We start from the raw sequence: 18307 nt of genomic DNA, 5'->3' as shown, positions 1-18307 counted from the left end.
TACGCAGATTACCGTGGTCCATATCGATCGAGCGAATTTTTTTTTAAATAATACAAATTAATTATTTAATTCCAGGACTATCACGCGTTTTGAAATATTTACAAAAGTGTGACTCGGTCGGACTATAGTAGTCCGTTCAGACAGGGGCAGACTGATAGGGTGTCGGCTGGATGGCTGACCCAAATGACCAAACTCGTTGGTCGATAGCTGACCAACTGGTCGATAGCTGACCAATTGGACAACTAGAGACCAATTGGCCTCCTACAGTCCGACCGGCCTCCGATTGTTTGCATGCATGTTTGCAGCACACGCTTAGGTTTATTTGCAGCATACACTTAGGGTTAGCAGGGATATAAAGGCACTTATGGCGCCATTTTTAAACGCTAGAACATACTGATACATAGTTCATACATAATGTCTGATACATAGGTGATGCATACATAAATGTCTGATACATAGATACATAAATGTCTGAGACTACGGACGACGTCTGGGGTTTCGTGGAGGCGGCGTAACATGGGGTGTCCAACCGAACCTGTCCGGGGCCCTGGTAATGCGAGCAGGGATCCAGGACCCGTACTGCATCTCCTGTGTGGGCTCTGGTGGAGGAGTGTGCATACCGACATGGTTCTGCTGTGCGCTGTAATACTCCATGTGCTCAGGATCCTGATCACTAGCTCCCCATGAAGGATTGGGGGCAGTGTGATGCGTGTATCCTGTGCCACGAAACATAAGTGATGTCAAACTAAGTGGAATATAGTTTATATGGAACACAATAGCTAGAATAGTACATACCCTGCGTGTATCCTGCTCCTCCCATGAAAGGGGCCTCTGCTGCCACTCGCTAAGTTTAAGATTGTTCATCATGGTTCGGCTAACTAACACAATTATTTTCTGCAGGTACAGCAGGAAGGGTACTAACCACTCCTCGACATGGTGGCTTCAGCGCGTTGGCTCGTATGTTGCTGAGTGGGATGGTGCGACAACACACATCTGGCCGAACAATGAGCAGTTTGATCCACGGGAGTTTGACGCATATCTGCAGAGGTACACTGCAGCCACGCTAGTGCGCCTCATCCCGCCGACTGATCCAGCCGAGGCGCCTCCTGCGTCTATGCACGATATGTACCCGACTCAGTCAACAGCCGGCAGTCGACAGCACGCGGTACGTACTACTTTCTATTCCACCATCATACTTGTCGTTTACCTATTGGGTTCTACGATTTATATGCTACCATGATTTTTCAGGGTCAGCTGACTGCAGACTTACAGGATGAAGTCGCTCGGTACACACGTCAAGTGTCTATTGCGCGTCTTCTACAGCGCGACCAACATGTGTCATGGTTGAGGCGTCTCGAGGACAAGCAACGCGGGATCTACTCGGCTATCACGTGCAACCGTAGTTCCGATGTCATTCAGCGCCACCTCCTTCCACCGCGGCCCTCGACACAACAGCAGCGACGGCCACGTCTCACACCGACGGCGACACCCAGACCACCACCTCCTGACCGGGCAGGAGGTTCGTCGTGGCAGCAGCAGCACACTCCTTCCGTTGACGACTTTCAGTACCAGCACCACGGATAACGGTCACGTCTCACACCGACGGTGACACCCAGACCACCACCTCCTGACCAGGCAGGAGGTTCGCCGTGACAGCAGCAGCAGCAGCAGCAACACACTCCTTCCGTCGATTACTTTCAGTACCAGCAGCGCGGTATGTTCGGTGACTATTAGCAGCAAGTTGCTTTCAACGAGTGGCAGCAGCAACAGGCCCCTTTCATGGGAGGACCAGGATACACGCAGGGTATGTACTATTCCAGCTATTGTGTTCCATATAGAATATACTCCACTTAGTTTGACATCACTTATGTTTCGTGGCACAGGATACACGCAGCACACTGCGTCCAATCCTTCATGGGGAGCTAGTGATCAGGATCCTGAGCACATGGAGTATTACAGCAAGCAGCAGAACTATGTCGGTATGTACACTCCTCCACCAGAGCCCACACAGGAGACGCAGTACGACCCCGAGTCCGGGTCCTGGATCCCTGCTCGTATCACCAGGGCCCCGGACAGGTTTGGTTGGACACCCCATGTTACGCCGCCTCCACGAAACCCCAGACGCCGTCCATAGTCTCAGACATTTATGTATCTATGTATAAGACATTTATGTATGCATCACCTATGTATCAGACATTATGTATGAACTATGTATCAGTATGTTCTAGCGTTTAAAAATGGCGCCATAAGTGCCTTCAGCTATACCCCTGCTAACCCTAAGCGTCATGCAAACGAAGCAAAATTCGCGCAAAATACATCAATGCAAATAATCCAATATTGGCAGGGCCAGTTGGTTTGTAGCAGGACAATTGGTCTCTAGCTGACCAACGAGCCTGACAATTTGTGTGGACAACGCAGCTAGACACCTGGCCGGTTTGCTCTCGTCCGATCGACCCTATCGTAGGCCGACTAAGTCACATTTTTGGAAAATTTTGAAAACGCGTGATAGTCCTGAAATTAAATAATTAATTCGTATTATTTAAAAAAAATCGCCTATCGATCGACCTGGATGCAGTTTGGAGGGGGCCGTGTGGGTGGATACTGGCAGACGTCGCGATTCCTCCTTGGCAGACTGGTGATGTAGTTTTCGGGGCCTCCCTCAGCAGACACATCACGAGACGTTTTCGTGGCGGAGATGCGACTTCTATGAGCCCTTGTTTGGTAGAACGTGCGGAGGCTAGACGTGCTCATGAGCAAGATAGCTACACATGTTTTCTTCATATATCCATAAGTGCCGGCCTAGAGCTGATAATTATTGTCACTTGACAGTTGGACGTGTCACCTTCTTGTTTATCTACTATATGAATATATGATCCAGGACCATACATGTCAACATATGAATATATGATCTAGCATTAACAAAACATATATATGCACACGAGTTCCTCGTATGGCCTCATGTAGCCAAATGCATCTACATGGCATTTCCATGGCCTCATATGATGTGAAGGTACATGAGGTCGCCAGGATTTTCTGGTCCCCCGTTTGCGTGGACGACACAATCGCGACAAGGTGGCTGTAGGTCCTTCGTTTTGCCAACCTCCATGCACTAGATGATTGGACCGAAGTGGTACCGGTGCGGATTAAGATTTAAGATTACCAAACGGACCCACAGATATCCAGTTGCCACTTGCCATTATTTCACTCTATATCTATATATACTGCAGTTTCGTATATGTGAAGTTATGCAAATATTGCATTGGCATGAAGGTACAATCGGTACATTGTCGACAACATTTCTCTGGCAGTTTTTTTTTTTGGGGATAAAAAGGGATATGTAAAGTATTAGTGATTACAAGCAGGTGAAGGTCAAGGGCCTGAGTGATACCATCAGGTCCTGAGCCTCACCACATGACAGTACGGGCTTCTAATCTCACAAGATCAGCGAGACCGTGACTAACACTATTCTGCGAACGGTCCACTTTCACGAAGGAGATAAACCTATGACCACGCATAAGAAACTTAATCTCTGAAATGACTTGCACTAGTGCTGAACGTTCTTGAGTATTCTTATTCACTGTCTCCGCTGAGTATGAGCAGTGCGATTCCATGATAATCGGTTTATCTGACCATTCAAGGGCAAGTTTTTGTTAGTAAATCCTCAATTTGGATGTGGATGACTCAAGATATGAACTCACAACTTTTATAGTTGTCTAAATGAAGTCAGAACGAGACTAAGACTAAAACTTGACTGAGCCTCTAGCGATCTCACATACTGAAATACATGCCGGAGGTGAGAACGTGCGGTGCTATAGCTCCATATATAAGTGCTTCCCATGAGAAGTAGTGAATTCTAAGAGCCACAAAACAGAGACCGAAAGATGCCGGTCGGAGAAGTGTCATGCTCAAAGCAGGTGGTAGCATATTGTACGTTGAGATCGTGGTCATCCTATGAGGATTTCACCTATACATATATAAATAAAATAAAATTGAGGACTCATACGGTGACGTTAACTGTAGTTTCCTGTTGGACTCTTGGTTCAATAATATGATGAACTTATGATAATTGAACAGTTCAAACTTCAAGCCATTTTTTCAAAACTAGCCATGGTGCCAACGAATGCAGAATTGGAAATTGTCCCAAATGCAGATAAATTGACCAGCAATTCCCGGAGAGAGGAGACCAGATCTCTTTGCTGGTTCTATGTGGTGACACATTCAGGCATGCGATCATGCCAAGGACTTCTAACTAGCCAAAGAAGATGGACATGCTACCAGACATCGGTTGGAATAAGTATTCTTCTTGGTGAAAGGCAAAATGATAATGTGACAAGAGCTTAGAATAGAAAATAAAGCTCGAGACCGAGCAAGGTAGGCACCAAGTCACCAACCCCGTGTGTGAATCATATTATTTGCAGTTTTGCACACTATGTAATAACCGGTTATCAAAGCACGTGTCACTTTTTAGAAGAGGACCATATCTAATCATATATGAGCAAGATAACTACAATTGTTTGGTCTATATATCCATAACTGACGGTCCAAAACTGGTAGGAGTAGTGTCATTTGACAGTTGGACCTATCACCTTCTTGTTTATGTACGTACCCCCCTCTCGAAATAGGCTTTCGCCCCGCTATATTAATATAGCAACCAACCGATACAAGATGGAGATCACCGCTGGGGCAAACAGCACACCAAAGCCCAAAAGAAACAAATGAAGAAGAGAAAAGAAAACAATGTCGACAAAGCCGGATCAACGAAAAACGCTGATGATCCGCAACCGCTGCACCCTCCGGAGAATTCCCACCACGAACTTAGCTCTACGAAGCGCCGCATACCAAAGCAACACCTTCAAGAAGGGATGCGACGATGACGCCGCTGCTGCCCGGACAAAGCCTAGGGTTTCCCCCGGTATGCGGAAGGGTTATGGGGAGGAGGAACCCCGGCGCCCCTCAAGAAGGAATGGCGGCGCCCATGAGCGTCACCGCGTCGGTGTCAGCCGACAAGGATTTCTCCTGTCCCCCTAGAGAACCACAACCCCGGACACTTCATCGTGCTCCGCCAACCTCGCCACCCACCAGCATGCGCCACCACGGTCTTGCAATCACCAACGCCGTCGCACCGTGGCCGACAAAACGAGACCAGCAGGCAGGAAGAGAGCCAGCCAAGAACGATAGACAACGGAACAGCCACCACGCAGGAGGGACCCGCCTCCACCGCCGCATGCGGTTACCGTCCGGACGCATCAACATGATCACACCAGGCCCAGCTGGCCCGGCCGAGCCCGGGGCTCGTAAAGATCCGTCGGCGCGCCGTCACCGTCGTCGCCGGCCTCAAGCCGCCTCTTCCGCCCGCCGGAGATGGCGCGGACCCGCATGCGGCGGCCCGCCCTACCCGGATGGGGCCCAAGAGGCCCGAGATCCGAGCAAGGAGGGTGCGCCGCCGGGCCGCACCACCCCGCCAGCCTAGGCCGCCGCGTCGCCGCCGCCACCCGCCCGGAGCCCCGCCGTCCCGGACCGCGCGCCGCCACCGGGAGCCGTCGCCGACCGAAGAGCACCGCCGCCGGCAGGGACCGCCCCGCGACATCCCTCCAAGCGCGCGGGTAGAAGCAGGACCGCCGCCGCCGGCACCGCGCGGGCTTTGCCCGGCGGCGCACGCCGGCGGCGGCGGCGGGGGAGGAGGAGAGGAGGGCCTGGGCGGGAGAGAGTTAGGGTTCGCCCCGTCGCTCGCGGGGAGCGACAGGAGCGAAGCGTTTTGAGAGGACCATGCATATGAATGATATGATCGAGCATAAGCAAAACATATATATATGCACACACGAGTTCCTCGTATGGTTTCACGTAACAAAATGCATCTACATGGCCTTTCCATGACCTCATATGATGTGAAGGTACATGTGGTCGACAGAATTTTCTGGTCTCTCGTTTGCGTGGATGACAGAGTGTGGACAAGGTGGTTGTATGTCCATCGTTTTGCCAACCTCCATGCACTAGATGATTGGGCCGGAGTCGTACCGGTGTGGATTAAGATTTAAGATCACCAAACGGACCCATAGATATTCAGTTGCCAGTTGACATTATGTCACTCTAGGGAAAATCTAGGGAGAGGCTGCCCTTTTCATGCGGCGCGATAGAAAAAAAACGCTTCGCCCCCTTATGGCCTTGTCCTCTCAGCCCCGCATGTCTTATCCCCTCATCCTCCTCCTGAGTTCCTCTCAGCCACAAAAATCTCTCTCTCTCTGGAAACTGCCACTGGAAGCTGCGTTCCAAGGTTTGACCAGCGCCCCGCCGGGTGGTTCGAGCAGCGCTGCACAGCGGGTTCGACGAGCGCCGTGCTGGAGAGGCACGAGAGGGCGAAGCTTCCGCCGTCGGGCACACATCAGACGCCGCCGCCGCCGCCGTTGAGTGCGCAGCGGGGAACACCACCCTCGGCCTAGCACCCATCGGGAGGCCGCTGCCGCTCGAGCATAGAGAGACTGCCGCGCGAGGACGCCGCAACAGGGCAGGCCACCGCCGAGCACCAGCAAGGAAGCCCGTCGCCACCGAGCACACAGCTGGGAGGCCGCCGCTTACAAGCAAACGGCGAGTCGCAGACATGCGCGCCAAGAGGAGGCGTTCGTCGGCTGCCACCAGGAGGCCGCTGATGAGCACGCATCAGAGAGCCCGCCGCCTCCGAAAAGATGGAGGCGTGTCGTGGTGACGAGTACGGCCGACGGTGATGCTTCCTTGAGATTTTCTTCTCCCCCACGCTTCGATCTGTTTGCTTTTATCTCTTGAGTCTTCAGTGAAGCTAATTTGTGTCTTTTTTGCATCTGAACTATGCTGTGATTCTGTGAGTAACTTTTCTAGTTGCATGTGTCTTTGCTATTGGAACTATCAATCTGGCAGTTAGGAAGCGTAAATCTGGCAGCTAGGAATTGTGAATCGGGCATGTGAGTAAGTTGCATGTGAGTAACAGAAATTTTGTGGCTTGGAACTACGAATCTGGCAGCTTGGAACTATGAATCTGGCAGCTAGGAATTGTGAATCGGGCATGTGAGTAAGTTGCATGTGAGTAACAGAAATTTTGTGGCTTGGAACTACGAATCTGGCAGCTTGGAACTATGAATCTGGCAGCTAGGAAGTGTGAATTTTGCAGCTAGACGATATCATTTTGGCAACCATAAACAATATCGTGCAACTAGGCAATTGGAAATTGTCAATTAGGCGTTTGAACCTGGGAACTAGGCACTGATAATTTGGCAAGCATGTTCTATGAATCTGGCAGTTCGGTACACTGTTGAATTCGGCAAGCAGGTATGAAGAACTTGGCAGCTCTGTGCTTCTCAGTTTTTTTGCAACCAGACTTTCTTGGTGATGTCTCTTTGGCTTGTTTTGTCCGTTAAAACACTCGTAATTATTAAAAAGTAACTTGGCAACATCATTTACTAGATAATTTTCACATTCTTACGATGTTGAAGCTATAATTTTATTGCATTGAGTTAATTTTTAGTTAACCACCATGGCTCGTCTATTGCCACTTGAAAATTCAGAAGCAAACCACTGTAGTATGATGCAAAATACTATACTATAGCACTGTGACCTTGGCGTGGTACCAGTGCAGTAGTGCTGGTACAAATCACTTTAGTACTAGTGGTGGTGGACCTCACCGAAAGTGCGAGACGTGGGTGAATTTTCTATAGGAAACGCGGTGGCATGGCAGAAAAAGTATGCCAGGCTGGCGCCGCACGCTTTGACATATATGCGGCGCCGCCGGGTAGCAAAGTCCGTCACTCTATATCCTGCAATAAAAGGCTATGTGCATCTCCTTATGCAGAAGCCAGGGTTATACCCCCATTTCGAGAAAAAAAATTATACGTACTGCAGTTTCGTATCTGTGAAGTTACACAAATATTGCATTGGTACGAAGGTACAATCAGTACATTGTCGACAACATTTCTCTGGGAAATTCCCTTTTTGCGGATAAAAGAGGATATGTTAAGTATCAGGGATTACAAGGAGGTGAAGGTCAAGGGCCTGAGTGGTACAATCAGGTCCCGAGCCTCACCACACGAGAGTACGGGCCTCTGATCTCGCAAGATTAGCGAGGCCGTGACTAACACTGTTACCAAGGAGATAAACTTAGGACCATGCATAAGAAAGTTAATCTCTGAAATGACTTGCAGTAGTGCTGAACGGTCTCGAGTCTTCTTATTCATTATCTCAGCTAAATATGAGCAGTGAGATTCCATGATAATTGGTTTATCTGATCATTTAAGGGCAAGTTTTTGTTAGTAAATCCTCAATGTGGATGCGGATGACTCAAGATATGAAGTCACAACTTGTATAGTTGTCTAAATGAAGTCAGAACGAGACTAAGACTAAGACTGGACGGATCCTCTCGCGATCTTACGTACTAAAATACACGCTGGAGGTCAGAACGTGCGTTGCTAGCCACGAAACAGAGACCGAGGGATGCCGGTTGGAGGACTGTCATGCTCAAAGCAGCTGGTACCATATTGTACGTTGAGATCGTGGTTATCCTCTAAGGATTTCACCTACATATAAATAAAATAAAATTGAGGACTCACACGGTGACATTAACTGTAGTTTTCTGTCGGACTTTTGGTTCAATAATATGATGAACTGATGATAATTGAACAGTTGGAACTTCAAACAATTTTCTAAAATACCCACGCTGCCAAGGAATGCAGGATTGGAAATTGTCCCAAATGCAGATAGATTTCACCAGCAATTTCCTGGAGAAAGGAGACCTGATCTCCTTGCTGGTTTTGCGTGGTGACACATTCAGACGCGCGATCATGCCGGGGACTTCCAACAACCCAAAAAATATGGACATGCTACCAGACATCGGTTGGAATAAGTATTCTTCTTAGTGGAAGGCAAAATGATAAGATGACTAGAGCTTATAGAATATAAAACGAACTTCGAGACCGAGCATGGTCAGACGAGGCACCAAGTCACCAACCCCCGCGTGTGCCGCGAATCAACCATAGCCCGCGTGATCCTACTCGTGTTGCTTATGCCTCAGTGGTCACTCCACTTCGTCTTCGTCGTCGTGCACCTACTCCCTCCTCATCCCACGTCCCCTATTTAAACTTGCCGCCCTATCCATTCCTCTCCAAGAAGAGCAGCAACATCTAGCTTGAAGCTGCAAACACTAGCTCTTCTCTACAACTCTCTTCAGAGAACCAATACACGCCCTTCACATCATTCAACAACACTTCAGTAAGCTTTGCCTCTGCAACTGCGATGGAGTGTGAGAATGGCCAAGTTGCTGCCAACGGCACTGGTTTGTGCATGGCAACAGCGCTCCGACCCGCTCAACTGGGGGAAGGCCGCCGAGGAGCTAGCGGGGAGTCACTTGGATGAGGTGAAGAGGATGGTGGCGGAGTACCGTAAGCCTGTGGTGACGATCGAGGGCGCCAGCTTGAGTATCGCCAAGGTCGCGGCGGTGGCAGCTGCCGGCGAGGTGATGGTGGAGCTCGACGAGTCAGCTCGTGAGCGTGTCAAGGCCAGCAGCGACTGGGTCATGAACAGCATGATGAACGGCACCGACAGCTACGGCGTCACCACGGGTTTTGGTGCCACATCCCACCGGAGGACCAAGGAGGGCGGTGCTCTCCAAAGAGAGCTCATCAGATTCCTCAACGCCGGAGCGTTCGGCACCGGCTCCGATGGCCACGTTCTACCGGCTGCGGCAACACGGGCAGCCATGCTCGTCCGCATCAACACTCTCCTCCAAGGATACTCTGGTATCCGGTTCGAGATCCTCGAGGCGGTTGCCAAGTTGCTCAATGCCAATGTCACGCCGTGCTTGCCTCTTCGAGGCACGATCACCGCGTCGGGTGACCTGGTTCCGCTCTCTTATATAGCTGGACTTATCACCGGCCGTGAGAACTCTGTGGCAATTGCACCAGATGGCACAAAGGTAAATGCCGCCGAGGCTTTCAAGCTAGCAGGCATCCATGGCGGCTTCTTCGAGTTGCAGCCTAAGGAGGGTCTTGCCATGGTGAATGGCACAGCCGTGGGCTCTGGTCTTGCATCGACCGTGCTTTTCGAGGCAAACATTCTTGCTCTCCTTGCGGAGGTCATTTCTGCCGTCTTCTGCGAGGTCATGACTGGCAAGCCGGAATTCACTGATCACCTGACCCACAAGCTGAAGCACCATCCAGGACAAATAGAGGCTGCTGCTATCATGGAGCATATCTTGGAGGGAAGCTCCTACATGAAGCAAGCAAAGATACAAGGCGAGCTCGACCCTCTGATGAAGCCAAAGCAGGACCGGTACGCGCTCCGCACGTCCCCGCAGTGGCTTGGGCCCCAAATAGAGGTTATCCGAGCTGCCACCAAGTCAATTGAGCGTGAGATCAATTCCGTCAACGATAACCCACTCATTGACGTGTCCCGTGGCAAGGCGATTCATGGTGGGAACTTTCAAGGTACACCTATTGGCGTGTCTATGGATAACACTCGTCTGGCCATCGCAGCCATTGGCAAGCTCATGTTTGCTCAGTTCTCGGAGCTTGTCAACGACCTCTACAATAATGGCTTGCCATCAAACTTATCCGGGGGGCGCAACCCGAGCTTGGATTACGGCTTAAAGGGCGCGGAGATCGCCATGGCCTCCTACTGCTCCGAGTTGCAGTTCTTGGGCAACCCGGTGACCAACCACGTCCAGAGTGCTGAGCAACACAACCAAGACGTTAACTCCCTTGGTCTCATCTCCTCCAGGAAGACCGCCGAGGCGATTGAAATCCTCAAGCTCATGTCTTCGACATTCTTGGTTGCCCTCTGTCAGGCTATTGACCTGCGCCACATCGAGGAGAATGTCAAGAGCGCTGTCAAGGGCTGCGTAATGAAAATCGCCAAGAAGACCTTGAGTACCAATTCCACCGGTGGTCTTCATGTCGCTCGCTTCTGCGAGAAAGACCTGCTCCAGGAGATCGAGCGTGAGGCGGTGTTCGCTTACGCTGATGACCCCTGCAGCTCCAACTATCCGCTGATGAAGAAGCTACGGGGTGTTCTCGTTGAGCGTGCCCTCGCCAATGGCATGGCAGAGTTTGATGCGGAGACCTCCGTGTTCGCAAAGGTTGCCCTGTTTGAGGAGGAGTTGCGCGCGGCGCTGCCCGGGGCAGTTGAGGCTGCACGTGCCGCAGTGGAGAGCGGCATGGCCGCAACACCCAACCGAATCACCGAGTGCCGCTCGTACCCGTTATATCGGTTTGTGCGCGAGGAGCTTGGCACTGTGTTCCTGACCGGCGAGAAGACTCGGTCCCCCGGCGAGGAGCTTAACAAGGTTCTCGTAGCCATGGACCAAGGAAAGCACATAGACGCATTGCTTGAGTGCCTCAAGGAGTGGAACGGGGAGCCTCTGCCCATCTGCTAAACTTGGAGTATACAAGGAGAAGAGGTGAAGATGGTGTATAATGAAGAGAAGATGCTTTGTGGGACCCTATTTTTTTCTTTCATATGCGAACGCATAAATTTCTTTGTTGTTACTTTTATCGCAGCAATACGTTTGCATATATCCTGGTACGAGCAGATAATGCAAGTTGTATGTTCACAAATGGTCAGAAATAGTTTTCGATGTTCAAAAGCTTTCATAATTCAGAAAATTGAATATAGTTTTTTGATAAAGAAAATATATTAATATTAAGCAGATACCTATGTAGCATAATCAAAGATGCAAACAACCATAAAAAAAACCCATCGAACTGATCAACGAAGCTTATCGCCCCTTCATCCCTCTGTAGGTTTAGGTTTAGTGAGGTGGCTTCGAGTTTGATCTTTTGTATTGCTCTTGTAAGTTGTTGCAAATAATCTAATAAAAAGCCGTGTGCATCCCTTGGATGCAGAAGCTGGGGCGATTTTTCCCCATTTAGAATTAAAATGCTGTAAACTATTGCCGCCTCCAGCTTATCGCCGATCTTATAGCGTCTCATGGGCGACCCCCAAATAGGCACTGGCAGGAGCGCCAACAATGCCCTATTGGGAACACCGGTAGAACATCCGCTGATATAGTGAAGCCTGCCCCGTACCGGTGAACCCAATACGGCCAGCCCTTAAACTTTTTATGTTTTTTTTCTTTTTATCATGTTGCAATATTTTGATAGTTTCAAACAACAATTTAAATAATATTACAATGTTATACACATAAATAGTTTCACACAATAATCCAAACATAAAACTTAAATTATTCGTATAAGAATTTAAATAAATTGCAATTCAACTTGTTCAATAGTCATGCAACATTTCCTCTCTTCTCCTACAAATGATCCACCAGCTCATTCTGCAGTTGAGTATGAACTACATCATCTCGGATTTGTTGATGCATGGCGAGGAAAGTAGAAAACACACCAGGTACTTGATCATGTTGGGAATCGGGTCCTTGATGATCAAATGGATCGTCACCTAGCACTGGTTCATTTTTCTCACTCTCGATGATCATGTTGTGCCACACAATAGTTCATCACCTCCCACATAGTTGAATCCAACCAGGTGAGAGCAAGGGACCGAACAATAGCAAAATGTTATTGGAGCACACCAAATGCCCACTCGACATCCTTCCGACATGTCGCAAAATAAGCTCTATTCTCTATGCAGGCTCTAGGGTTGTCTTCACAAATGTATCATATGGTGGGTAGATACTATCGGCTAGGTGGTACCCCTTGTTGAATGTGTGGTCATTGATCTTATATTTGATGAGTGGAGCATGTTCCTTATGTAGTCTTGCAATATCGGAGAGCGCTGCGACACATTGATGTCATTGTGAGTTCCTTCCGTACCAAAAAAAAGTATGCCAAATTCAGATGTCATAATCAACCACAACTTCAAGTAACACATCCTTAATTCGCATCATATCACATATATATGTCAAAGTATTCAAGTGCATACCTTCTTCGTCAGAAGCGGAACCTTTAAATTGCTTTTGCTGAACCAAAGCTAGAAAGTGAGGTTTAGTTTCATAGTTTTCCGCATCTGGTGCACGCAAGTAACCTCAGCAGGGGTAGCAATTGCTTCCCTGATAATGGCGCCAGAAAAGGTATACTTATGTTTATTAAATACATGGAAAGATTGCTTTTGGTTCAAGATCACTCGAACAATACTTCTAATTTCCGCCCAATGTTTGCTTTACCGGACCAACGGTTTTCTTGTGTTTTGTGTATCAATGATTTTAAGATAGGCCAGGGCTTAAGGTTTAACCTACAACTATATATTAGTAAATATGATTCAAAGATAAAATGAAGCTCACATGTTTCAATATCCAGGAATAAAGATACTACATATAATATGGGTCATGCGTCCTAAAAACACCATAATGTTGCAGGTCACAGTCTATATGGATCGATTATCCACCTTGAATTCCTAAGCAACACGCGGAGTCTTAGTATTAAGATAAATTAGAAAATAGCATTAGGATCATGGATGCCACTGTTACTCCCTAGAAGATAGCCACACTACTGGACCATGCATGTTGTCACTTGAACATAGCATTGGATCATGCCATACTCAAACTTCACAATACCTTTACTGATCTTTGGGTACCTGTCAAATGAGTTAAATTCATCATTAGTCATGGAACTTGTCGAGCAAACTCACTTTGGTCATTGTACAACGGAAATACGGTCATTGAATACACATTGGAGCTTCACACGCGGTCACCGCTCGCGACGTAGAGTAGTATTTGCTGATGTGGCGCTGAGTGGGACCCACAGCCAGGTAACTTAGCAGGGAGATAAGAATACCTAGCTAGAGGCGGGTGTTTTTGCAAAACTTCCATCCCCTTCCCTGACTCTCTCCAACGATCTTGGCGATGCGCGTGAGCCACTGACAGCTGCCGCCCCGGCCGATGCCGGCTGTCCTAGGCGCCGCCGCTCTCCGGAGAGGCTACGCCTCAACCTAAACTGGTAGGAGAACTCGCCGGTGCTCTACGACCTCGTCATCTCCCACCCGCTGGAGTTGCTCTCGCTGACCTTCCAGTGGCTCCCGTCGTAGTCGCTGGCTGCAGCCCACTCCCACGAGATCATACTGAGTACCCACACAGACGACTCCTCTAACCACCTCATGATTGTGGTAGCCGTCCTTCCGCTTCCGGTACTTGATGCGCAATGGGTGTTTGAGGTAATGTCGTGCCAGATGCTCCTGTTTAGTGAATTGGTCAAAGGTCAGTAACAATACGTCAATACTCCTAATGCTTTTCAACACATAACAACACATAGCAAATCAGTTGTTTGCTTGCCTACTGCTACTGACAATATTTCCTGTTCATCTTGTGCATCCATGTCTTCATCCTGTTGCTCATCCATTTCTGCATCTGTGCAGTAATAATAACATGGACTGTTTTCTGCATCGGCGAGTCACCGTACTAGATTTACAGGTGACAATATTTCCTATTCATCACTGATGCAGTAAAAATATACAGGACTATTTTCCGGAAGAGCTAGTCATAGTACTAGATTTACAGGTGGCATTCTGGAAAGCCTAGTTGCAATTATAGAGGGATTTTTCCAAATTATTCTACTTACTGGCCTCACTCTTTAATTTCTTCAAATGCGGGTACAGTTAACGTATTTGGTTGCAAAATAGCATTCGTAGTTTCTCAAAAAGACATTTACAATTATTTTCTAGAAATGTATTAAGCATGGATCAACTATTGACATCTTGACATTCTAAGAAGCTATATTAACCACCTGCTATTTTCTAGCGGTCCTTATCTAAACTTTGTTACTCTGCTCATATATAACTCTGTAGTTAGATGATTTAGTGTATTCTGACGATGTCATCTTGTAATATATTTTCTTGAAACCATGGAGATTACTCGTTAAGTGGTAATAATAATTCTTACTCTACCTTGTTCATGTTATTTTAGCTTGGTTCTAATTCAAGAAGTTGAGGGTGATTTGCTTGGTTGGATCTTATATACTGCAGTAGAAGTTCTACTGTAGAACAGAGATGCTATTGGATTTGTGATTATAACTGAGACGTTGTTATTAGTACTATTATTTTAAGTAATTCAAGGAGAGAGGATCTATTCGTGTTGGATTCTCCATTCCTTTCACTTCTTCTCGCGGTAAGTTTTGTTCGTCTTCCTTCCTCTGTCTCGAGATGCCCCTCGCCCCTGATTTTTTGTAGCACAGGATGCTTTATAGGTAGGAGGAAATCGATCTGTAGCTTGTACCAATTAGATGCAAATCAGTGTATAGTTAGCAACAAACCTAGTTCTGTATATGATTTTAGGTCTTTTTTGTTCCTATTTTACTTCAGTGTCCAGCGAACTGACAGAACCATACAGATATGTACAGGCATGTTGTTTACATTTCGCTGTATAAATGATTTGTGCTTAATTCAGAGCTTCATTTTGTTTGGATGATAGAAATCAGATCTAATCCATGCTGTCTCCTGTCTATTACTATTCATCTGCTAAAGCCTACAGCCTCCATGTCTATGTTTTATTCATAATTAGCCTGAAGCTACTGCCGATGATGTTGGCAACACACAAGACAAACAACAATGATCTGACTCTTTGAATGCATCTCATTCTCATTAACATAAGCTAGCTTCTAAGCGGATGAATCGGGAATGCTTTAGACAAGACACATACTATACTATTCTTTCTAATCTTCTGGGTTTCACTGCAGGTTCCATACGCGCTACAGAGTATTGGTTTTCACCGGCAAACTGACGGACACATACATACATATACAGTGAATGTTGTTCACTGCAAAAATCGGTCCTCATGTATTCAGAGCTTCATTTTGTTCGGCTGAGACATATCAGATTTGACCCGGGATGTTCATGTTGATTACTCATCTGCTAAAGAGTAGTATGTCCTCCATGTCTTCGTTTTTCTCATACTTAGCCTGAAGCTAGAACTGATGATGTTGGCAAACACAAGACAAACGTTACTAATGGTTTCAGCGATGATTGAGTTGTATACATGCATGAGGAAACAGTCTTCATATCCTGTAGAACCAGGCAGGGCTAGGGTTAGCCGTGGGAGCTCAAGCAGGTGCAGGGCAGCGTCGAGAAGAAGGGGAACCGGAGGAGGAGATTGAGGCGGAGCCTCGCCGGAGAGCGGCGGCGCCGGGGACGGCCGGCATCGGCCGGGGCGGCAGCAGTCGGCGGCTCGGGCGCATCGCGAAGAGCGAATCGCTGGAGAGAGCCAGGAAGGGGATGGCAGTTTTGCTAAAACGCCCTCCTTCAGTTGGGTATTCTTATCTCCCTGTTAAGTTACCTGGCAGTAGGACCCACTTAGCGCCACATCAGCATATACGACGCTACGTCGCGAGCGGTGACCGCGTGTGAATCTCGGACGCGTATTCAGTGACCGTAAATTGGTATTCTGGTTGTACAGTGACCAAATTGATTTTGCCGAATAAGTTCCATGACTACCCATGAATTTAACTCCCTGTCAAATCTTAGGATCCAGGCTAGAAGATCGGAAACTAGAAATGAATATCTACTACCATATTACACAATGTCCCAGAAGTAAATAGATGCACTTGATGCTGCGAGGCTAGGCCTCAGCCCATAGCCAGTGAGCACTACTCGCACATGATTAGATCAACAATATTTAAAATTGTGAATCTTAAAGAGATGAATGATAAATAGCCATACAATGTCACCAATCGCGAATGAATCAACATTACAAGTAGGGGAGAGATCATATGGATATGGTAATGATGATGAGGCGGTGAAGTCGATGCCGGCGAAAGATCTTCGGTGTAGATTGGATCTGGCTATGGAGGCGGAATTTGGTTTTTCTCTCTATGTGCGTCGAATGCCCTGGGTGCATTTTATGTTGGGTTTGAGAAGAAGCCACCAACACATGGTATGGTCAAGCCGTACAGACGGGCATGATTGTACTTGTGCTTGTTAAACCTTCTCAGAATCATCTATGAACCCTAGTTAATTTGTCGACATATCCACCTCGTAATTCATCATTAATTGTCCTTCATTTCCACCATAATACTTCCATTTCCTCAAAAAAAAAACAAAGAAACAAGGAGATTTGCACATATTGACATTGATTAACACTTTATGGCGGGTGTAGAAAGATATGTGTTTCATACTGAGACAAGATACCCAAATTTAGATGGATATAAAGTGGTCGTTTTCACGAGTCATCAATCAGCCACGTGAAGATGAAGATCTTTTATTATGATATTATATATTATTATTCACACACCACTGAAATTGATAAACTGCAAACTTCTAGAAAGTAATACTTTTGTTGACCTTGATGTCTCATGTAAGCAACAAAATACATTGTGCATGATGCAATAACTGTATTACTAATTTTTTTACTACTAGTTGATCTGCAATTGTAAGCATGAACTACTGCATTCATAGATTCACCAGCCTAAATTGTATTAAATATGACAAGTACAATATTATTTTTCCCCGATAAAATGAACCAATGACGGACAGATATTGACGAATTGTCAGTACTAAACACTTACCCGTGATGGCGGATAAAAAATTTGAACGTCACTTCATGCTCACCAATGAAGGAGGTGATGCTGCCGAAATTTTACTAATAACATATATTGGAAGAATCGGGACGTAATTGCAAATTTACTAATGACTCAGGGAAATGAGAAGCTCATGTCTTTGGTTACTAACTAATGACGGTCAAATTTTACCAGTTCTTGTCAACTGGATAACTTGGCTTGAAGGATGTTTTCATATACTAGGACAAAACCCGTGCGTTGCTACGGCTAACACTAAGTTAAACGTGGAGAAACAAATTCAGATAGTCGTTTCTCTTATGCACAAAATAAATGTAGCCATCTAAAATAGCTCACATGCATCACATACTCAAGATCAATGCTAATAATCTAGAACTAAATGTGTTATCCCTTTAAAATATTCTGAGAAAAAAGCAATACCATTACTGGTCTGATAAATTTTTATTTCAAATCTCACTTATAAGGTTCATATGTAGAACTGCAGGAATACATCATATAATGTGTTTCTAGAATTATTAAAAATGAGTGGTTCTTTTACCATGTAAGAATCTTTTTGCATCTGCCGATATAATATGAGATGTAGCATGTATTCAAAAGAAACAAATCCAAAAATATAAATCTTCGATGCACATCCCCAGCTGGCTTGCCTCCTCATCCACTGAGACATGCTCGGTTCAAGAGCAGCAGTCATGTAAAAAAGAGTCAAGAGTAGCGCTCCTAGATACACACATGAGATGTATTTCATGATCAAACATTATGGCGGCTAAAGACAATTCTTCGGTTCCGTGATGATTTACGGTAGAAGAATAGAACATGAACCGAGCAACCCGCTA

General features: G+C 46.9%; 1 long non-coding RNA gene and 1 pseudogene across 1 annotated transcript in view; both read left to right on the top strand.

The window, feature by feature from the left end:
- The window catches only part of LOC124691434, a 15278-nt gene extending 13652 nt beyond the window's left edge, over positions 1 to 1626 (top strand). The window contains exons 4-5 of the long non-coding RNA XR_006998950.1: positions 901 to 1165; positions 1249 to 1626. This is a non-coding gene — a long non-coding RNA (uncharacterized LOC124691434). The remainder of the gene's footprint in view (positions 1 to 900; positions 1166 to 1248) is intronic.
- A 7513-nt stretch (positions 1627 to 9139) lies between these two features.
- On the top strand, positions 9140 to 11599 carry LOC124691432 (annotated as a pseudogene).
- Positions 11600 to 18307: the final 6708 nt, after the last annotated feature.

The sequence above is a fragment of the Lolium rigidum genome, chromosome 2 (assembly GCF_022539505.1).
Source record: "Lolium rigidum isolate FL_2022 chromosome 2, APGP_CSIRO_Lrig_0.1, whole genome shotgun sequence".
In the NCBI taxonomy this organism is placed as follows: domain Eukaryota; kingdom Viridiplantae; phylum Streptophyta; class Magnoliopsida; order Poales; family Poaceae; genus Lolium; species Lolium rigidum.
Note: the sequence above shows the minus strand (reverse complement) of the source record. Positions and strands in the feature narration are given on the sequence as shown.